Raw genomic sequence first — 24,414 nt, 5'->3', positions numbered from 1 at the left:
GGAGATAGAGGATTCATTGAGACCTAGTCTAAAACCATTCTCTGCTGGAGTTCACTGAGGTTTGGGTCAGGTTATAACAGAAAACAGTAATTTTAACCTTTTCATTATCAGTTTGAGTAGCTATAAGTCCTTGTTCTACGTTGAAGCGGGGATGGGCATCAGATTCCCAGAGTTACGCAGAGCTTTTAGCAGCCTCAGTGGGGCTCTTGTCTGCAGCTTGTTGCCGGCCTGCAGTGAAGAGATTTTGATATAAAAAATATTGCCTGCTGTAGGCGGAAATGTGTGACAACTGGAATTCCTCTCTGCATCTACACAATGAACCAAAGTCATGTGTGACTTGCATTCTTCTGGGAACCATGAAATTTTGTCAGCTCTATCTGAACCCAGCACATCTCTATTTAAATTTCTGGGAAGACTAAATGGTATGTTTAATCAGGTCCTGAAAGAGTAGGTTGTTCTGAATATGCCTGAGATCTTATATTTATACACAAAGAGGATTAATTATGCTTCCCCTTTATATAAGACCACAAAGACTGAGGAAAGGTACAGGAAAAGCCTCTAGTTTTTTTGTCACCACCCTAGGTTATAGCTAACATAGTCCAAGAGGCATCCATTTACCTCTCTGAAGAGAGAATACTGGAAATCAGAGCATATTTCAGTATCATCTGGCTTGTTTTGGCACTCAAAAACCTTAATGGAGACTAAAGCATTCTTGATTTCATAGATCCAGGCATTCAAATGAATTTATCCATTTATAAAAAGTTAGTTGGCTTTAACATTACCTTTATGAGGTTCCAAGCAAGATCAGGCTCTATAGAGCTGAACCCTTTACAAAGAAAAGGAAAATCCTCAATAGAAAAAGCTAAAAATTTAAATGGAATGAAGGAAGGAATGGCAATTCCCAGTTTATAGTATTACCACATGCCCACTGCCCACTGGAGGGGCTTAATTTACACGTCAAATCTCTCTCCATTGATTCCAGAAAAAAGCCGGTGTCTGATAATCTTGGGGCTGCGGGCAAAGGAATTTCTCATCCATCTCTTTATCCAACTTGCCAAAGCAACGGCAACAGCTTAGGTTCAACACCCGCAGCCAGGAATCCTAGCAAAGTAGCATCCAGTCCAACTTTGACTTCAAAAACAAAACAGAAGTAGGAGCGTTTTCAGACCCAGGACTGATTTTGTCTGAACTCCACTCTTTTGTGGGTTTGGACATTTCTCCTTTGTTTGTATTCCAATTTCTGATATTCAGATAAGCTGGAAAAATTGTGTGTCAATATCTTATGTAGTAAGATGAGATGAGGACATTTAAACTGAGTTTCTTTTAATCATTTTCTATGTGTTTCTTAGTTGGCTTGGTTTCTTTTTTTCTGGCTTTGTTCTCCAACACTGGTTCATTCATTTCCTGAAGTTTCACTTCACCTTGTCTGGTTTTTCCATCTGCAGCATGTTGTTATATGCATTTGCTGATGAGAATTAGCTTAAAATAATCTGTACCATAATTACTGACTTCAGACTTGTTTGTGTCTATAGGGAGATGTCCACGACAAAACAAAATAACAACAAAGAGGGAAAACTACCATGTTCTTCCATATTTGGACAGCCCAGATGTTATTTACAGCATTGTTTATGAAGCTTTTTCTTTGCCTTGCTGGCTTTGATCCACACACGTTGTCAGTTTTGAGCACACACGTCCTGTCACATGGTGACTGTGTGCCCCTGACAAGTAAACATGCGGGAATGCAATTTATAAAGACAGGCTAGAGCAGCAATTAAGGAGAAAAAGAACTACAAACAAGACAAAGGAAATTAGGCAGGAAGATGAGCTAAATCTGGTCAGAATACAGGATATCAAGGCAACTGCATTGCATGTCGTTTATCCTTTAGTCACTCGCAAGTGTCAACATCAGTACGTGATGTCTGTGCTCGTGAAACTTTTATCATTAGTCTGCAAGAGGATTGCTCAGAGGGACTTGTTGCTACAGTATCCCCCGAGTGTGTGATCTTTGAAGGGTGAAGAAGTTCATTATCACGTTTGGCGCTTATTCAGACTGATGGAGTTCTTCAAGCACATTTGGCACAGTGAACAAACAGAAGATGACTGTAAAATCTCCTTTTCCTATAAAGTTGAAGAGGGAGCTGTTTCCAGCAAGGTTCCACAGAATGTGTAGGAAGAGGGAAATATCTGACATGCATTACATTTTCATGCTAAAGCAAAGTAATGCCACAAGAAACATTCAACAAATGCTTCAGGCAATAAAATTCAGTCACATGAATGTTTGGGTGACAGCAGCAAAAGGTTATGTACCAGGACTCGTGGGGCCTGGGAAGGGAGCATGGAGTATTGCTTATTTTCCCATTTACAAACAAACCAGGCCCAGGCAAATGCTGGGATTTGGCAAGTTCGTTTAAGAGACTGAGGGCTGAGCTGCTGAATCTTGGGTCTGTTGTATGAAGAGGTCTCTGCTCTGTAAAAGGTGTGTTTTATTATAAAGGTCATCCTATCACCTGGGGGAACTGGTAGTTCACTATCCCTGTGTCTGGTAGGACAGTATTCTGGTAGGAATCTTTCTTTTAGCTTTACCTGTCCAAGTCTATAGGAGAGGACACTGGAGGAGGCTCCTTCTCCTCTGGGATTAACTTAGCTCCGTAACTGCTCTTTTCCTTTCAGCCATTCGCCATCTGCTTCTCTTCTCAATCATTGTCCTAACAGTTATTGTCCTCATAGGGCAGACCTTGGTTTTTCAATCCTTTTTTGACAAACCTTCTCACAGTATCTGGGAGGGCACTTTGCCACCAATCTCATTTAGGGACGGAAAGGGTTGAACTAACTCACATGGGAACCGGGTGTGTAGCTCTAAACCTTCAATTATTTGCCACCTGGATCTTGAAACAAACACTTGCATCGTGCTCGGATCTTTGATATAAAAGCACTTGTACTTTCTGTAATGGCATTGTGGTTTCTATACATGCATAATCAAGAGAGTAAACCAGCATGTGATTTATATGATCACTGAAATACCTGTGCAAAGGGTTTCTTGTCTTATGTTTAGTTAATCTGCTGGCAACGCTTTCCACTAATGATTCTTTGCTAATATTTAAGAATGCCATATCCTGTATTTATATTTGCCTATGGAAAGGTATCCAACTGTTCAAGTAAAGTGTTAAGATAATCTGAAATTAAGGATACATCTGACATGCTGGATCCAGTCCTGGCCTCCCCATTACAAGAAAGAATTGGAGCAAGTGCAGTGATGGGCCACAAGGATGATTAAAGGATTGGACGATCTGGTCTACCAGGAGAGGCTGAGAGAGCTGGGACTGTTCAGCCCAGAGATGAGAAGGCTCAGGGGGGATCTGATCAATGTGTATAAATACCTGATTGAAGGAAGTAAAGAAGAGGGAGCCAGGCTCTTCTCTGTCATATTCAGTGACAGGACAAGAGACAACAGGCACAAATTAAAATACAGGAAATTTCATTTAAATATAAGGAAAAACATTTTTTACTGTGGGCATGGTCAAACACTGGAACAAGCTGCCTAGAGAGGTTTTGGAGTCTCCATTCTTGGAGATACTCAAAGACTGACAGACATGACCCTGAGCAACCTGCTTTTGTTGATGCTGCTCTGAGCAGGAAGACCGTCTAGAGGTCTAGACTAGACCATCTCTAGAGGTCCCTTCTAACCTCAGCTGTTCTGTGATTCTGTAAAGGATACTGTAAAACAGATGCGTGTCCAGAGTACATGTCCAGATACATGTCCAAACAGAAATCATCAATTCCAAGACTCAGCAAGTCAATCAAAATGTCATTTGCAGGACAAGTTAGAAACAAAATGGAAGCAAGAAATGAGAATGACAGAACAACTGCATACACCTGGAGCCAGCGAGACATGAAAAGAAGAGCTTTGATTCATTTTCTCTAGCAAACACTGAAGGGAATTTGTGGTACGTTAAAGAGAGTTCTTATTTGTATGGTAATATTCTTATCCACATACAGGGTGAAAGAGGATAGCTAAGCCAACAATGATACGTACAGTTCGGTCAGATTGCAGCAGTAGGTAAAGTTACATCTGGCACAAAAGTGGCTAACCTAGGGTTGATGTAAAATAGGGCAAGAAATGTCCATTTTTTCTTTCCTAAGACTTCAAGATTGTCAGACGCTTGAGGATGCCACAGAAGGAACTGTTAGTACAGCTAAGAAGAAAGGCTGAAATTAAGTACCTTAAAACAAAGAAACAAAATTAAAAGCCCCAAGCAGGATGAGAAGGACAGAGAGCTGCTGAGGAATGTGTGACCTGGCGCATTCAGATACATTGGAGAGAGCTGCAGGTGGCAAAGGCACCGTGACCTTACCCAGCCCATCCATCTTCTCACTAGTAAAGCAGACAGAGAGGGTTTCACTCTCTTCCCGGTTTTCTCCAGAAACCTATTTGTTGGAAGGAACCAGGAATTTGAAGAACTAATTTGAAAATGAGAATAGAACTAGCTTACACTTGGTTTCAGCTGATTTATAATTGACAGCAGAATGACCCCAAGGATGAGGTGGGCTTCATCTTCCCACTAGTAGTAACTGTCTTCAGATCAGGTTCCTCCCGAAAGTGATGGCAGCACTTGCCGGTACAGATCTGGAGGGCAAAATAAAACCTCAAGCCATGGCAGTTTTACTGCCTCAGGCAAGTCCAGAACCAGGTCTGGGCTCTCACATAACTGAAAATAGGTTTGAGAGTCTTAGGGCCAGCACACTCGAATGAAGATCATGGTATATGGATTTCATATTGCTAGAGAACTACATATTAAGACAGAGCTGAAATATATATGATCACCTAATGTCTTGAGACTGTTCACCTTTCCAACCACTTTCCATCCCTTTTTTTGTCATCCTTTCCACTTAAAACAGAAAAAATACCTGCTGATTACATGATCAGCAAAGTTTTTTTCTACCATTCTTCAGAGAACTGATTTATTTCTATGTTAATATTCTTATCCATATACAAAAATGTGCACCATAAATAGTTTTATAAGGGAAAACCAGCCAACTGGAAATCCTTCCTTTATTTTAAAGATAATAGCTCCATTTGTTTATTGCTTCTGCTGTTGATTTTTTCCAAGCAGAACAGCAAATCTGCTCTCAGTTAGGGGAGTGCAACCCTTCTGCGGCCAGAGTTCAGTACGTATCCCAGGGTATCTTTCTATGGCGAAACACCCTGCCTACTTCAATGAAGCTGCTCACAATTAACTCTTCTGGATGTGGAGATCAAAGTAACACAGCCTTTTATTGATCGCCTCAGGGCTACATTCAGCCGGCCTGAATTCCACTGAACTCCCCGGTGCTTGCTCCGCAGAGAGAGTTGCTGCAACTGGAGGGGAGCCTGGGGCAAGCAGCCGGTGGGAAACACTGTCCACCGGGGCACTGGTGGAACATGCAAGGATCCCCCGGACAAAGACAAAGGCCAGCTACTACTGTGTGGTTGAGCCTGGGTTTGATTCAGCTGGACAATCAAGGGAAATTTTTTTTTTTTCCAGCAAGTGATATTTATAAAATTTACTTCCTTAAACCTATTTTTTTTTTAGAAATGTCTTACTTTTTCCATATGTTTGTGAACCAGGATGGAGCAGATGTCCAGAGAGATCAGCATCAGCAATTTTTTTCATTTAATAATTATGTTTGACAACTGTTAAAACACGGAGTGTAGTGAAATCATCACTATCCATTTATTATGGTAAACTACTCAATTTTTTTCAGTGGTTTGAGGGAAATGCTCCAAACATCCATAAAAATTGGTTGCAACAGGACACACACTAAAACCAACATAATGAGCACACTCAGTGCAGTGTGCTTCTGCAGGGGAAATTAATGCAAAAGAGCCACGGCACTAATGACTTAATTATTGCCTTGGCAGTTGTCAGGATGACACCAAAGCATCAGACAAACTGAATCTTTCTCCCCAGCTGAGCTAAGCTCTCTTTCAGTTTCCTGGGCAGGTCATCATTTTTCTCACAGGAGTTTTACATGTATGTTTTTACAGATTTACACCAGAGAATTGCCTCATGGCCTAAGCTGTTTTTCCCAAGGTGTCCTATTTTGGACTGTAGCATCCTGAATCCTTTTTCCAAATGTGTTTTTGTTTTGAGTAGGATACTCAGAGAGAATCAGCTCCTATATCTCAGCAAGGAAACTCTGGGATGCATTCAGGGCTGTGGGCCTGGAAAAAGGAAGGATGCTGGAGAGGTCTTATTCCTCTGCTGCCACCAAGGAAGGGAACACGGCCTTGCAAATCTTCTGAACAGGAGTGTTTAATTGAAAATATGTGACTGACTTACTGAGCCAGCAAAACCAGCATTTTAGTAAAGCAGTCCTTAACATATGTCTAGTTCTTGACAGTCTTTCTCCTGAGCCCTTGCGCTGTCGTGCCTCCCTCCACTGCCATGCGCCATAGGCATCGCCAGGGCCTAACTCTCGATCATCAAAGGCTCAGACTTTTCCAGAAAAATATTGCTTAGCTGGAGCCAGTCATTACAGCTTCCTCCTCATTATGTAGCTTACAGGAATGAGATCAAGCAAACACAGTCAAAAGCATGACTGCTCAAATACAAGATCCGGGAGCATATTTAACTAATGTGCAGCCAGAAAGCAATTGTCAGGAGTTTAATATGATTCAGCATGTTCTTGGTTTTCCTTGTAAAACAGCCTCCTTAAACAATGGAGTGGTTTAAACAGGATTTTTGTTCCTCAGCATGTGGACACAAGGAGAAAGTGCCAGGTGATTACAGCAAATTATTCATTCAGTTGATTTGGGGAAGGACATTCATTCTTTTCTTCATAGCTTATTTGATGTAACTTTCACACATTTTAAAGCTGATCTCCTAAAATACCAAAGCAAGCTGCTTCATGTACCTTCTAAATAATTTTCTTCTGAGAAGGTGCTGATCAGAAGTACATGCATATCAAAAAGTAGAGTGGTTCAGTCAGGATAAGGCCCCTTCTCCAAAGATCAGACCTGAGCCACATAAGCCAGACTGCTTAGGCCCAGGAGCGTGATAGCCTTAGGGTCGGAAAACAAACGAAAGTTAACACAGAACTGGCCAAAAGGGGACAGTAAATCAATTATTAATACATCCCTAATACAAAGCTTCAGGCTTTCCTGAAGTCTGGGTTTTCCCTCATTTCCTCTGGGGATTTTTTAACAGCTGGATGAGTGGGATAACTTGGCTTAAGGATGCTCTTCCTGTACTGGCTCCTATGTTTGCAATCAAAAAGGACTCAAGATCACAAAGAGCGTTCCGGTCCGAAGAACAATGATCTCCCCCAGGTATCAAGAAATATGATACATTCAACGGGCCACATTCACCGGTATGCTTGGGATGCTTTGTATTGTCTTGGTGATACAAAACAGTCATAAACCTGGACTGTCTGTGGAGCCGTATAAAGCAGCCAGAACAGGTCTGATCCGCAGTCATCAGCATTATACATCGCATGCACTGGAAGTCCCCAAAGAACTATTCTTTTATATAGCTCTCTGGACCTTAGTGAAACACTGCCTGATACCACAGCTTTTATCATTGTAATCACAGAAATCAGTACAAAATGGAGCATCTTCAGGCCAAGTTATTCAGCTGATCCAGCTGTTGTGAAATTCCCCAGAGGAAATGAGGGAAGACTCAGAACATTAAAAAAAAAAATAATTAAAAAAATAATAAACCTCCATGCCTTACATGCGAGGCTGCAGCAGCGTGAGGGACGCTGCACTGCCAGGACAGGATAAGGCTGCAGAAGCTGGCGCTGAACCAAAGTCAGAGACTGCTGCTTCCTGATGGCTGGTTCAGGCAGAAGTCACCGAGCGGGTGAGCGGAGCAGTCAGCGGAGGCACCACGGCCTCTCTATCAGCCTTGGAGATCTCTGCCACTAGCTGGGCTGGGTCAGAAGAGAGCCTTGCAAATGTGCTACCTATTCCCTGGAGACTCTTGTGGTTCAGGCTCTAATCCACTGTACTACTGTCTGCCAAAGAAACTTCCCTAGATTATGTTAGGTATTGGAAGAGATTGCATGCACACAGACCCTGGGTTTTAAACCCCTAAACCACATCACGCAGCTTAGCACAGGAGCACTTCGCCTCTGTCTATGTGAGCAAATAAAACTGGAAATGTTCCCAGGCACGGGAAACTGAACCTCTCTTAAATTGTTTGAATGGTCTCTGCTATGTAGTGTTGGATCATGCCAAACCATTCCCGCACACAACTTGAAAGTTAGTGGGACCAGAGACCACAGCCGATGGGCAGTTTGCATGCAGCTGTCCCGCTTTGGAGACAAATGGACTTGGGCCTCGCTGTGCTGGTGGTCTCCCTGGCAGACAGCAGTCCAGGTCATGCTTAATTTGCTGGTAATGACTTACCTGCTGGGACTACTTCAGCTGTACTGGGCACTGGGCACGCAAGAGACTGCCCATAATGCTGTTTTTAAAGATTACTGTGTCCATAGGAAGGAAATGTGTTTCTTGTTAGCCTATTCAGAGTCATCTTTAGCAGAAGATTTATGAATGGAAGAATGGGTTTACTTGAAGCATATACTTTCGTAATAATGAAGTAAAGGCCCAAATCTAAACCAAAATCACATTATTAGGACTAAACTTAACAGTAAAAAGTGTCCACAGCTTTTTCCAGTCCCCTAGATCGCTTGCTAGGAAGGCCAGGCAGCTGCTACGACCGACCTCATGTAGGCTGCAAGCATCCTTTCTTGCTTTAACTGTTCAGGACATCTCCTGAAGCCACCCTGAGCAGTTACTGACAGTGCTCCTTTCCCACCGCACTGGGGAATGACCTACTTCTTCTTCTCCTTTCCTGTTTACCTGGTTCATTCCCTGTGATTGGATGCTGAGACATTGCACGGCAACGTGGGGAATTAAGTCATTTCCTCTTTTCATCCCTTCAGTCTCTGAAGTCATTTCCTTCCCCCACCCACTCAGCGTTTCTCAATATTTCTGCAGTATACGCTATTTGCCACTTTCTTGGCTTTATTCTGCTTTCTCCTCTTACAGCCAAATAAAGACATGTTGGTAAAATATTACACATCAGATCATGAGAAATATGACTCGAGTAAGAATGCTGTATCTGTAAAAATTATTCGTTCTCTGAGAGTAGCATATAAAGAGAAAACACAGCATAACAATGGGTACCTGCATTACTAATGCATCGTCCCCACCTATACTGCCGGCTGGAAGGGGGACAAGCATGAGTGGAGCAGCATGGTAAAGTAACCTTAGCTGGTTTACAGCTGTACTGGAAAGCTGGCCACCTAAGAGTTTTAAAAGCTCTATCTTGTATAAAATCACCCATAGGGAGTAGCATCACCATCACCGTACCCTTTTCCTCCATGGCAGGAGTCAATCAATCAACAGCAAAGATTAGCTGAAAAACTAAATCAAATAAACATGCCTTACCTACTGTCAGGAACCCCATCCTACAGAAGCCGGGGCAGGTTTCCAATGGGAGCAAATTTCAGAGCTAGGTAACCTGGGGTAGAGCAGTCCTGGCGGCAGCATTCACCCCTAAGTAGTAAGAGATTTCTGCTTGTTCCGTGCTATCTCAAGAGCCTACAGGTAAGGTGTGGTGATCTATGCTGTTGTGAGACCCCACAGCACCGAGGCAGCCTACAACTATGACTGTTTGCAAGCAGAGAAAATTTTAAGTGTGGCTCAGGTGTATTTGGATCACAGTGGACTGTTTGAGGTACTATGTTCCCCCATAGCTCTGTCATCCATTTATATTTCAATTTTGGAGCATACTGGAAAAACTATAGATAGGGCCAAGAATTCACACAGTGTCTGTGCCCAGGACCAGTAGTGCAAGATACGCCTGAGAGTACATCTTGCTGTCTGATTGACTTCACTTGGGAATTTAGGAATTTCATTTCAAACAAAAATACATAGCTGGAACTAACTCAAACCACACGGGAATAAAGCAAAGGAATCAAATCAAACTAATAAATCAAGATTACAGCTCTCTCAAAAAGATATGTTCTAATTCGGCCACAGGTTATGAGACTTGATGCGGGAATTACTGGAGGTAACTCTATAGCTTGTGACTGCTGTTGATCATATGAAATGATCCTGTTAGTCTCTTTTGTCTTTAGTGCCTGTAAGCTGTGTGGATATAGTTGTGTGAATGATGACAAGGTCTCTTTTTGCCCCACAGTGACTGCTGGCTACCGATGACACCTGGGGTGCCGACAGTGAAACAGAAGAGGAGCATCCCACTTGATGAAAGCACCTTCTCGAGCCACAGCTGGAGTCCATAGCCCAGGAATCACACTCCACAAGTGTATTTGCATCTCCAGTTATAAACTGTCTCTTATCAGGAAAGAATTTAGCAAAAAATGAGTGTTGCAGAATACACTCTTTAAATTACCAGAAAAAATAAATATAAATTCTTATTAAAATTTAGGTTATAAAGTTAAGAAAGGATATTGGTGGGGAGGGATGAAGTGTGATTTCCTCAGTTCCCTTTGTAACCCCTAACTCAGTGATACTGTGTGTATCCCTAGCACATAATCCCTGTATTTTCCAGGGGAAAGGGTTTGGAAATTTCAGTAAAACATTGCATCTGATGTTCTGTCGTTGCTACATTTTAAAAACAGCAAAAGACCTCTGAGAAGATTGATGCCCTTTTTTAGTCAATGACAAACAAATATGTAGTCCAGAGAAAAATCCATTCTTTTTCTTTTTGGAGTCAGTGTGACTTTTCATGGGAACATGTATTTTGAGTATGTTCACAGCTTCGCTACCACCAAAGATAATAGCAGTTTTTAATTACTCCAACCAAAGCAGTGTGGAGAAACCATTATATGATTTTTGAACTATCACAACAGAATTCAACAGAAGTTGAAAACATAATACATTTTCTCTTCATATATGAATACTTTGCTGAGAAAACAAGTCATACCCATGTCTTAACCCACACTAACTGCCTGTAATTCAAAACAATGATTCAGCATTGGGTATGCGAAGTTGTGAACATTTTAACGATTTTTTTTCCACAAAACTTTTGGCACTTCTCCCTCAGACACTTTTTGTACAGAGCAAAAGTTCAGGCAAGTTTTTCCAAAGAAAAACAACGAGGGTATTCAATTCACACTTAAATGCTTGAAGAGCAGTTTAAAGGCTATCAGCTGAAAGGCTTTGCATTTGAAGCCCATTCGGATTTCTCTGAGGATGTTTTCCAGAACAGCGTGTGCAAAGGCAATGTGAGAGGCAAGCTCCAAAGGCTGCTTCTTATTTCTTTCTCAGTTGGGTGGCCATTGCTCCTATAGCTACCCTCTAATGCTCTTGCGCGGGCTCGCGTCTCTGTGCACAGTCCTTCCAGATTTATTGTAAAGGATTTTCCCATCCATATATGACTCCTGCCTCAGGTCTGTATTATTTTGGGACAGGCTAGCTTCCCCCGGGGTGATGGCATGGTTGCAGCAGACTGGGTTATACAAGCTGGGTTATAGTATGCTTGTAGACAGACAGACGGGTGGTCTGTAAGGATCTGACCCCAGCTGTAGGATCCCATGACTCACACCTGACCATGGGGAAGGCTGCAGGGAGTTTCCTCTCATCACCTTCCTGGAAAACTAGCAGGAGCGAGCGCGCTGCCAGCAGCTCCCAAGCTGCCAGGTAAGAATTACCCGGCTTCCAGACAAGTGGTGAGACAGTCTCAAAATGGAAACTCCATCTCCCTTCCCAGAGGGTTTCACGCACACGGGTTTGTGTCGCCTGCCGAAGAGAGGAGTGGGGGACCCCCCAGGAACAGCCTGGCCCGGCACCTCTGCAGCCTCCACAGATGAAATTTCCTGGCCAGCTAGCAGCCTCAGCTGAGCTGGCTCTTCACGCTTAGCTTCCAAAAAAGGGGAAAAAGGGAGAACGTCAGCATTTGTCCTGGTGCCAGGTTCCTGCTTGCATGTCTGAGAATAGTATTGACCCTTTTAGCCCTGCAGTGGAAGGCGGTGTCCAGATGGGCAGCTGCCCGTCACCTCCATCCTAGGCTATAGATCAGCTTCATCAGTGTGGTCACCCCCAAATCTCCCAGTGGAAGCACAGACTCTTGGGTGGCCAACTTAAACTGAATACTTTCTTCTTAGTACTTCGGTTGTCCAAGGACCTGCAAAAGAGAACCGTGGATCAGAGATTTAAAAACCTGGGAGATGGAGAACACCCAAACTAAACCCCTAGGAGGTATTACAGCCACATTTTCAAATAAAAATATTTCATTTTGTAGTTTTATGCTAGCCTCTTTTGCCTTTCAAAGTGATAACTTAAATCCAAATGTTCTCTGAGAAGCGTGCCAGGAAAAACAGTCTAAATTTTGTGCATTTGTTTTAGTTTTCTTGTGTGTTGTCCTTTTCCAAGAGAAAACGCCCATTTTTCAGCCAGATCAGCAGAGCATCATAGGAGAGGGAATCAAGAGTTTCTGCACCAGCTTTTGGGTTAACACAAAACAGGAAATTTTTTCAGGAAGAATTTTAACTGTCAAGATATCTGGTAGCATCTAAATATATGCAAGGTGTAAGAGAAACAGGGAAGGTCTGAAGTAAGTTGTTAAGCAGGCGGTGGCGATACTAAAAGAAGAAACACTAAATACAAAATAAGCTAATTCTTGACTAATAAACAAAGCTAAACTGAGATGCAGTAACCACTGACATCCTCGTTCTTCACTATTAAAGGGCCATGCAGGCTTACAAAGTACAGAGCTTGCAAGACGAAAGGAGATATTTTTAAACAAACTTAGAAAATCCAGGGATGAATGTGTGGATTGATTCAGTACACTGACTCTAAATGTGGGACACTGCAACACCATGTTTTTTAAGTGGAGTTATTTCAAATTTAAATAATGGTGTAATAGTATAGTATATGGATTTTTAAAAAGCATTTTAAAATGTGTCATGAAATCTAGTACTCTACAGCCTGCTTTTTGGGCACAAAAGGAAAACATTAATGATGAAGGTTATTTTTATCTTCTCATAAACCGATTTTATTCCTGGGGAAAAAAAAAACTTTTTTCTCTCTGAAATAAGTCAGTGAAAATTTTCATGTAAAAATGGAATATTGAGATTCAGTGCTTGGGAGAACAATGCTACTAAGAACAATTGCAATCGCCCAGTTCAATGCTTTGGAAAACAAATAATTTTTTACATTTCCTTCTTGCTAGTTACCTTAGATTTATTTTAATCCTTGAAATAGTTGAAGAAAAAACTTGCTGTTGTGAGTACTACATTTCCTTCCCTGAAGTACTAACCAGGGAAGACGGCAAAAAGATTATTATATCTGACCAAAAATACAATTTAATAAATATTCACTATGAAAGATCCTCCTTTCTTTTTCAGATTCTTGTCCTTACAGTTGTCTATTTCTGCTTTTAAAAAGACAGGTTACAGATAAACCTTTTGATTAGAATTCTGTTAAAAAAAATTGTAATCTGGGAATCGCGGAAGGAAAGATGATCTCAGCCTTAGATTAATTTTCTTTTACCTTGTTAGCCAAATTTCCTCTTCACTCGTCTTTTTAAACACTGTTTTGGGAAGTATTTCTTTTTTTTTTTTTTTTGGAATCAGAAGTTTTAATCAGAAGGTGAAAGATTATTTCCATGCAACTCATGTTCCGTATGAGGAATCTGCATTTGTTTCCTGTGAGCAAGTATGGATTTTCCACTTATATCTACTCAGACCCTGAACATAATGGCACCGTGTCAGCAGCTTTGCAAGGGATCACATGTTTTTTCCAAGATCTGGTGATGGAAAATCTGGAAAGCAATATTTCATGTCTCTCAGGAGGCTGTTTATTCTCAAAAATACTCAGTTATTTAGCCTCATAGCAATTACCCATTCCTAATTTGAAGAACATTCATCTAGGAGGTAAAGCATTGAGCTGTAATGAATCATTTGTTTCTTTTATGGGGATTAAGTGCATTACTAAGCAAAGAATAAATTGCATAATTTTATTTTTTTTAAGCAAAAAGAGGAAAGTGACAAAGGAATGAGGAATATATATTTTTTTGCAGTTTGTTTGGGTTTGGATTTCCTTTTTTAGAGACTCCATTTCAGGCACTGCCAGTACTACCAGCAGAGCCCGCTATGGGACCATTCAAATTTGGAGGAGAAAGGTGCACGTTCACAGCCAGGTTTCTATGCTGTTTTCATAAGTCACTGGAATTAGGGTCCACAAAGAGCCACCATCCATCAGGCCCAGGTGCCTACTTAACCATGGAAGAGGAGACACCGGGTTTCATCCAGTGGATGTTAGTCTGAGCAGATCAGCAATCATCTCAGAGGTAGCACCAGGTCCACATAAGCTCGCCCTTCCTGACATTTTGCAATGACATTTGCCTAAGTATAGAGTTAATTAAACTTCCCAGCTGGTCTAGGAGATGAGGCGTCAGACGGGTGTAATGTATTCAGCAGCAAAGGGACAAGGAGTATTTAGGTTGATTGTTAAGCAACAACACTACGTGCTGTGGGCGAGAAGGACACAATGCCAGCTCTGGAAATTTCGCAACTGTTGTTTTTTTTCCTCAAGACTTTGTAACTGAGGCTCGCGGGGTTAATAAACAACAACCACCACCAAAAGTAACACTTACGACAGGAGAGAAGAAAAGGACAAGAAGAACATTTTGGAGTGCTTACGGTTGTTATTCTGTTGATACTCCAGTAAGAAAGTGAGAGGTCTTTTGTGTCTTTTTTAGTCCAACGGCATGCCTCTAAACAAATCCCAGAGGGGACATGTTTTTGAACGCCAAGATGAAAGTGGAGGCTAAAGCAGGCAGGGGAAAAGGTGGTTTTGGCTAAACCCGAGCAGCTGTGTTTTGCATGTCCAAAACCAAAACCACACTTTGCCTTTGTACGTTAGGTCTTGGTGCGCTAGGAACGGCGGCGTGCAGGACGGGGCCATGCACACATGGCATGGTGCAGCTCTGCGTAAGCGACCTGAGGAAGGGCACAACTCTCCCATGTAGCAGAGAGGAGGGTGAGTAAGGGCAAGCACAAAATCAGTGCTGGGAGCTAGCCAGAGTCACAGGAAAGAGGGGCTGTGGCAGAAGAGCAGGTCCTGCTGCTCCTGATGAGCGGCGCCCAGAGTGCACGTGGGGTGATGTAGGTTAAAGCTAAGTTAGCAATTAGCTGAAACTCTGGTCTACAGCTATGGACCCCATCCCCTAGCTAAGGATGCACAGTGCTACCTCAAGAGATTTATCTCTGAGGTAGATGGAGATTTTAATTACCTTCATGCAGAGTCCCGGAATGAACCACTTGCCTTATCTCAAGACTGAAGAAAAACAAGAGAAAGTCTTCCATGCTCACTGCCAGCCGTGGCAGCTGCAGCAATAAATACGTGCTGAGACAAACCTACCCAGGCTCACACACGTACAAATAGTAGTCCAGGCTGTGGTTGCTTAATATCCCAAATGAGCGGCTAATTACTTCATGAGCTAATTCAGAGTACATAGGCACTGCCTATGCAGCCTGGTAAAAATAGGTCTCATGTTCAAAACCAGGTCAAACACAAAGCAATGCAAAAGAAATGGTCTGTAGAAGGCTGAGTGGCATGTGTCTCGGACTCTGCCATTTGCCCACAGGTAGCCACTCTCACAAGGGCACAGCATCGCTAAAACTGGGCATGCAAACACTCAAGGAATGGGGAAACTGGGTATTACTGTTAAAGACGCTGAAAATAAAAATCAGAGCAGTGCCGAACTTAGGTACTGCCCTGTGGTCCTGACAAATCTCCTTCTAAATAATGCTGGAAGTCCAGCCAGACCAGGCTTTTGTGTAGGTGAACGTCTCTCACCGCTATACAGTAAGCACAAACCACAGTCAGATGGTAAAATTATACTTTCCTGTGTCCGAAAGCTGGAGTCATGGCCATAGGAGGGATCTGTATGCTGAAGTTTAGCATGCAGAAGTCAATTGCTGAAATTAAAACAAGTTATTTGGGACACTGGGAAGTCAAGTGTTCTTTCCCCGTAGAAGTAACCACTTCTTCTTGTTGGGGCTACTCCAGGCTGCCTCTGGAAGACATGGGCAGCACAGCACAACCGCAGAGAGGACACTGAAAACAAGAAGCAGGAGGGAAATGGAGGAAGAGGGATTTGAAGGGAGATTATTCGAGGGGAGGCAGCTCAGAGTATACTTTTCTTAACATACCCAGTTCACTGCTGGTGAATGACAGGGGGAGAATGATGGTGGCATTATTTTGTTTTCTTTAAGGTAAATTGCTGTGTTAGCCTATGCGCATGAAAATATCATGTATTGGAATATTACTACTATAATACAACTTTAATATGCTGCATATGCTATGTCTGTCTAATATTTTCTGGACTGTACAAGTCTCTGCAAATTAGCTGTAAGACACTAACAAAATGCTTCTGTGGTTGCAAATTGAAATTTTTGGAATCTTTGCTTTGCAGGAAATGTGACTTTTTATTCCACCCAAGACCAAAAAAAAATCCAATTCTGAAATATATCTCTCCCACAAATCCTTAGGGATTTCAGTTCAACAGAGAAGCTATGGAGAAGATTCACCATTGTAAGATTTTGCAATTATTTGGAGTTTGAAGCTGTCCCAAAATAGCAGGTCATCTGAGAGTTGGACTATTTATGTCCTGGATTTAGACACACTTCCCTTGACTTAGTTGTCTTTTATCAGCCTTTGGATTATTGTTTTTTGCTTTCCTGGTAATAGATTGTCTCGGGTTTATTTTAAACAAAGACCTGGCCAACACCATAAATGGGTCTCAGGAGCTGCAGTTCTGAAAGTAGTAAAATGTTATGGTGTAGTCCAAAAACTAGGAAGGCAATACGTCAGTAGGTAAACACTTTTTAACATGACATCACGTACAAATGCATGCTGTAATTTTAGATTATAATTCACTGCTTTTACTTCTATCTGACGAGCATAAGGATGAATGCTTTTGTTGTTTAAGACCACAACCTTTTATCTAAACCTCTGCATCTTTCCAAAGTAATTTCTTTTTCTGGTTAAAGCTCGCTTCCCTTCTCAACTCTTCTGATCAGAAGCTAGATAAATACCACTTGCCTATGGTCTGGAGGTGAATCCACAGCTCGGATAATTAGGGTAAAATGCCTCCTGCAGCAAGACCTGCTCTTCCCTCATTGACTCGCTCCTCCTTACACACAGACACATATGGGTTTTGGGGTGAAAAGGACTGGTGCGTGGTGGGGGGAGTAGGGTAGGAAGGGAAAGCAAGCAGCATGGCTGCAGTGGCCCATGCCCAAGGACAGTGTAGGGAAAGGCTAAAGCTCCTGACTTGTCCTCCTTTCTTTCTCTCCAGATGAAAGGCCACTCAGTTGTTGGAACTATTTTCTGGCAATAGGTCACCATCGCTTTTACTCCACAGAAGACAGTATTACCACCACTCTCTCTATTTTCCACTTTTCCATGCATGTTTTTTTCTAATGGCTGGTGGATTGCTTGTCAGCTGTGGGAGTCCCTCCAGCACCAGTGGGTTCCCTTGACATGCTCCATGGAGTCCCCGTGACTCCCCGGCCACTGAGTACAGCAAAGTTATGCCAGTGTGTGCACCCTGGGGAGGAGGAAAAGAATGTAAAAGTCTCCAGAGCAGCTGCACAGGATGGCCATAAACAGGAGACATTTTTGCTTCCTCTTGACTGCTGAATGCAGCTTCGGGAGAGCTGTGCTCCTTGCTGGAGCGTGGCCCTGCCTTGCCAGAACAGATAGGCATTTGGCATTGCAAAACCCAGAAGAGGTTATCCGGTCAAGGTGGTTGTGTCTGGAGCAGTCTAAACCAATTCTGTATTTCTGGGAATTATCACTCCGTTGGTCAGAGTACTGGTCGTGTGGCTGCTGGCATACCAGCTCTACAAACAGAGAAAAAAGTGTCAGGACTATTTTAATAAAGGATTCCAATGGGAGTCAAAAGCATGTTGATGATTTCTTTCATGTGTTAATGCCATTAGCTACCTCAGGCATTAAGCGTGGGGAGTACCAGTAACTGACAGTGCACTGACTGGGGAATGAATCATTTTATTTTTTTTAAGTAACTTTGTTGTTCTCATGAAATTTGGCCTCGGCAACATTGTCAGGTTTCAATTAGTGTTGGTAACTTGTTCAGAAAAAAAAAAATTAAACTTGATCCATGATGTGTTACTAGAAATTTGACAAAGAGTGCCTTCCAGCCCTCTTTAAAGTGGTCTGCATCATGAAGGGCATTAAGGAAAAACAGGCCGATGGCAGAGGGACTGCTGTTGCGTCCTGCTTTTTCATGAAGGATGTAAGTAGAGAAAGTTTCCTTACGTTTCTCCATGTCCGGCTTGTCCAACTGGTAGGCATCTCTTAGGTCAAAATGCATAAGTTTTGTACAAATGAAGCTTTTGTGCCATTTCCTTAATGAAGACTGTTGAGAATAGTCAGATTCATAGCATAAAGCACATCACAGCTGGAGATGGGGACTTTCAAAAGCAAGAGCAACAAATACATGAGCAGCTTTGCAACCAGAGCAAGATGTTCTTTTGTGCTGAACCTGGCCGGCTGCATACTACTTTTCTATTTGAAAAGCAGAGCAGAAACAAGAATCAAGGGCTCTGGAGAATGAAGGGTAAAAACCCAAAGGTTACACTCACTGCTCTAAAAGTAAGATCTTCAAAACCCCGCTTAACGGTATCCTCCTATCCCCAAATTTTCATGTGCCTGAAGGTCCAGATCCAGAGGGAAGTTAGTCCTAGTGAGGACCTACAAGTCTCCTACCCCAGCTCCCTCCCTACCACGAGCCCTGCCAGGGAGCCAAGCTGGCTGGAAATTCACTGTTTTTCATTGTAGGGTTAGTCTTTACCTAGTTCAGCCCTGAGAGCTGGCTCCCTGCCCAGACGAGCTGGGGAAGGGTAAAACGGCAGCAGCGCTGACTAAGCTTGGCTTTGGCTTCCAGCGAACTGATCTTTCCCCTCCGCCAGAAACGCGGCAGCCGTCATGGCCTTGAGCTCTGCATTGCCTAATTTATTTTGCTGAGCAGACCTAGAAGTATCAATTGGTTCCATGGAGATTGGAAAGCATTTCAAGAGTAATATGAAATCTCCTTGAATAAATCTTAAAGGGCAGATGTCTATGCCTTGTTACGGACCTAATTACTGAGCCATTTAGTAAACAAAGGAGTAATGCTATTAGTTAGGCATGCCGAGCTGACCCTCTTTAATCTCTATAAGGAGTCTGGGGACTTGTATCAGAGCTTTAGAGACTGCAGGGCAGCATACACCTAAAAATGAGTGAAAAACAGCTTTTAAAGGCCAAACCCAAAGTCTCTAAGCTATGTACGAGAGGGATAAAGACAACAGTATCACAGATGTGCACAAGCAGAGCAGTCCGTGTGCTTAAGTCAGTCGAGCCTGGAGGAACCTTCCCAGGAAGTTAGAGGATATTTTGTTATTACTCCTGGACTTCTCTGCTGAGGCTGCCAGTGGGTGTGCCAATTCATTTCAATGCTGAGTGAGTTTTAGCAAGTGGCCGCCTAAGCAGTTAGGCAATGACCACCAAATAACTACATGTATTTCTTCCACTGCAAACGTGAATTATGAGCTGTCAGTTCATTAAATGAAACTTTTTTTTAGCATGCAAAAACTGATGTGAGCAACACACACACACACATATATGCATCTTCTATTTTTTTTTTCCCCTGAATGATGAAATTCAATAAAACCTCTTGGAAAATGCCATTACCTATGATGGACTTGTCATTAGAGGTGGAGATGAAACTTTGAGGACTGAGTATACAAATACTACACATCTTTGAAGTAGTTAAAAGCACATTGAGTGACTGACAGCCACAAATTCACCTTTCCTGTGTGCTAAGTCATCACTTCACTAGTGAGTTCTCAGCTGATGTAGGAAGAAGAGCAGGAGAGCTGATCAGAAGCATTAAAAAGGTCTTAATATGCACAAGGACGAGAAGGGGCAAAATGGACTACTGAACCTGTTTGACCTGGTATTGCAATGCGTTGAGCCTTAAAATTACTAAATCTTGTTCCCACTCCTCCTCACTTCTCACTCATGTCTAGACCAGAGATACTTTTACCACAGCATCTGGTTGCTTGGGAACTTCACTGGCCATCTTGATCACTTTGATTTTTTATGTCTGAAGTGTGGTCACTGGATCAGCTGCTGCAGCTCTCAGTTGCTTTACTCGTCTGCATTGTGCTTTCTCTTGACTCATAAAAATCCTGGCTCATTAGGCAAGCTTCTGATGGTTTGACTATGGTGTCTACCCATTGCATACATATGTTTAAATCCATTTTCATCTACATTCACATCCAACTAGTGCACAGTATTCACTTTGTAGTTCTGGCATAATAGCCACAAACCCTCTGATGCATTATGAAATCATATGTTTGTAGCCCTTTCTTTTCCTTGATGAATTACAGCATGATCAGACCTCTCTCAGCCTCAAAAAAAAAAAAAAAAAAAAAAAAAAGCAAAGATGTGAAATACTTAGAAGTCAGGACACATTTCATCTGAAATAAAATCCCATGAGTGGCAGTGTTGGCATAAGTGGTTTGTGGTTATCTGTTTCACACACACACTCAAATTGATATGATTCACTTTGAACGCTCGGCCTTTTTTCTTCTTGCACAAAACAATTCCATTTGACTTCAGATTGATGAATGAAGGAACTGAGCTATTGAAAGGGCAAGGAATGAATGACTGTAATCAGGTTAGAAACATCAGGACTTTAATATTATAAGTTAACTAATGATCAGTAACTAGTGGAGCAGGAAAAGATCAAAAAAACAAATCAGGTTCTCCCTTCCCTTGCTGTAATCAATATGTATAAATTTTTTAAACTGATTGTATAAAGGTACCTTTTGAATATTGGCACTTTTCTTTCTGCCTCTGTTTGTAACCATGCCAGTATGAAGAAGAGCTTGGGAGTCTCAGGGCAAGAGGAAGTTTTCTGCTCAGTGCCAGATAGCTGAGGGCGTAAGGGGGAAGCAAAAGGAGGGCTCACTCTGCCAGACAGGTCTCTTCTCAAGAAAAAAACCCAGACAGGATAAGCCATCAAAATTTTCTTCTTATCTAGAGAGAAAATCATTGGGAAACCCACGAGACCAAGTTGCTCAGGTAGAGCCTGCCAGCCCACACACTTCAGAGGAATTCTTAGGAAGGAACTGAATATGAAATTTCAGGATTCGTTGTCTTCTACAAACTACTGCAAAGCGAGAGGTTAACAGAATTTCATGTAAAGCCATAAGTCTGAGTAAACATTTCACTTTTATTTAGGTGGGTTTTTTCTCCCCATTCTGGTAGATAAGAGAATGAATCACTGGAATTTTTGTACTCTCCATTTCTAAACAGTGGGAAGGGAGAGCTGGTTATTTCTGGTAGGATCAGTGTTTGTAGTGGTTTCACTCTGCATATTCCCCTTCTGCAAAATCAGCTGCTCTTTGCCAGAGTTCAGAAATCACAACCGTCTCACCTAAAAGAGGAAAGACCCACTTCTAAGAACTACTGGACCTTCTCTACAAGCCACAGTTTAGCCTTCTGGGATCAAGGGGACAAAATGCAGCCTACTTTCTACGCTACTTCCCAGCAAATAATAGAGTCTGTCAGTCAGACCACATCTGCAGTGAAAAACAAGAACTCCACACACTTGTCTTTGAGTTCTCCAGAAAAATCACTCAGCTCGGGCTTGGATTTTACCACCAATACCACTGACTTGAGTGAAAAGCCAACCTTTGGCATGCAGAGCATCATTGTGGTTGGTATAGCTTTTCCTAATAACATGTTCCGGTGCTTAAGCAGTATGAATTGCCTGTATTTTTTATGTTTTTGACAAGGTAACAGAAGGGTGTTTTTGTGTCAGGGATTAAATGAAAACTTTTCAAAGTATTGGTTACCAGCACATAACTTTGCTTGAGGTATGATCCAAGACTGAAGCGAAGGAAAGTCTGCTGCCTGATTGCAGTGGCTTCAAATCAGACCCCTGCTCTGTCTTCCTCCTCTGTTCCCTGGCAACATGTAGAAATAGAGTAAAATCTGAAAAAATGAAAATAAAATATTAGCATACTTTTTTTTTAAAAAAGCAATAAAATAAAATAATAAAACAAAATCAATATGAGAGTATTCCATTAATACCGAGTCATTTATATTGGAACAGTGAAGGGCAAAATCATTGATTTAACCCTGTATTTGAATATGTATTTGAATATGCCCCTCTTTGGCAAGCTACTCTGCCATATTGAGGATAACTGGAGTGTACTTTATTCTTAAAATAATGGTGAAATGAGGTGCATGAGTCTATTAGCTACTTGCAAAGTCTAAACATTCAAGCTGCACTTAATTTCATGTTGCCCTGCTTAAAATGGATCCTGTTCCCACTGAAATCAAGGATCTCATTGCCATTAGCCTTAGGGAGAGTGGTTTCAGACTGCTTTTCGGATGTTCAGAGCAAATAATTTGTGTTTTTGTGTCTGTAAATTGACAGGGCTCTCTGTATGTTGTGAATAGACAGGTCAAGATCTCAGGAGGCTCTGAGGTGGGATTGCACTCTCATTGCAAAGAGCTTTACCCTCAACCATGCAGCATGGCTCTAGACCAGAACTGATAAGGAAAATGTGCCTCAGTCATAAAGGCGGGATGATGGCTTAGCCCCTAAGGAGATCCCTAGGTCTAAAGAATAATAAAAGAATTAGTATTTTTTGATGGATCCATGTGTATCTACTAAAAGACCAACCATAAAAACTACAGTAAAAGCTCAGTGTTAAAATGGTTGTCCCGCAGGGGCTGTATAAGGGTTTTTTCACGTAATCATCCTGTGACTGCTTAAGATTTTGCCGATAACAGGGATTTTCTCTTCTTTCTATGAACTACACATTTGGCCAAATGCAGCGGGAATTTACCTGGGAAGGCAGGGGATGAAGGTCACTTAAACAGAAGCTGACACATGAGCAATGCAAAAACCACTTTACCACTCCCAGAGAAAAAATCAGTGTTATTTCCTTATTCTGAGCTATGGGAATTCAGATCCTCATTTTATCTATAGACACTTTCAGATCTCACACACACACACAGAGCATACCTCCCTCCCATTCTCCTTTTGAGTTTATAGTCTGAAGATGCACTTCTGTCGCTGGGCCACTTTAGTGTAGAAATCGGAACAATTATATTCAAAGATGAGGACAGGTATCCCAAGGAGAGGAAAAAGGCACTAGGCAGGTCTTGCCCCTACCACAAGCTCCTACATGACCTCCAGAAACTTACTTGTGATCATTGGCTCTTTTAGCTATAAAATAAAGAGGATATTACTTCTTTTCTCTTACCTCACTTACATAAACTGAAAAAATCTTGAGCTTAGGCACCTTCTTGTATATGCCTCAGTGCTATGAAGCTGTTAGCACTCTCTTTGGAGCCAGAGATCTGCTACAACCTCCCTTGACTACCCATGTCAGGATTACTCAGAATTTTACACATAGGGCTCCATGTCATATAAAGTGCAGGGCAGTTGGCATAGTCTGTAGTTGCCCCACTCCGAGGTTTTGGGGGACATTTTTTGCTCACAGAGGATATAACACCCTTGCAGTGGGTACAAGAACCTGGCTCTCATGCGACTGTCCTTGCTACTGCTTATAGGTAATTCCCTAACTGCATCTCCTAATTGAAAAAAGAAGGATTGGCTCAAGCCTGTAATGACTCAGGTCAGTCTGTTATGTCAGAGCACAGCACTAGCCTCAAAAGTTGTCTTGCTCTCTATATGCAGCTGTGCTCAAGCCTGGCAGTGTGTTGCTTAAAAAATGTCTCTTTCTCTTTATGACTCAGACGTGAAAAGCGCAGGCCATTTCTATGGATCTTGCCTGCAATTGCAGATGTCTTTCATCATCAATGCTAAATCCCTTCAGTATGGCTAGGGGCACTTTCCACTGGTCAAATTAAAGCTGTGCTGCCTTGCCAAAAGGAGCTAACAGGACCAAAGCGGGGCAGAAGCAGAGGCATGACTTTGTAGCCCAGTGGCTGTAGCAGTTAGGTGGAACAAAGCTGTCTTGGCTTCTGGTCCCTGCTTCCAGGCTTTTGTAGTTTACCCAGTACCTATAATTCACCCAGCTGATGTCGAATAAAAAAATGACATCAGTCCCGTCCTTAGCTCCACTTGGAATAAGTACTGAGGCTCACCTGGAGCCACTATGGAGTGGAAGCCTCTTCTTCTTCTTCTTCCTGCAAGTCTGGTGTTGTAGTACGCCCTTACTGCCTTGCATGTATAAAGCCAGAGCTCCTTCAGTACCTGGATGGTTGTGTAAGATAAGGGCAATAATTACATACTGCATGCTTGTAACTCTTTTCATGGACAGCTTACAAAACTCCTTAAAAACATCCATCCATTCTCACAACATGCCTGGGAGGTAGATAACGTTTATTATGCACACAAGCCATTA

The sequence above is a fragment of the Nipponia nippon genome, unplaced genomic scaffold, assembly GCF_047370975.1.
Source record: "Nipponia nippon isolate SJK-2023a ecotype South Korea unplaced genomic scaffold, ASM4737097v1 scaffold_4, whole genome shotgun sequence".
In the NCBI taxonomy this organism is placed as follows: domain Eukaryota; kingdom Metazoa; phylum Chordata; class Aves; order Pelecaniformes; family Threskiornithidae; genus Nipponia; species Nipponia nippon.
This window is presented reverse-complemented; position numbering follows the sequence as displayed.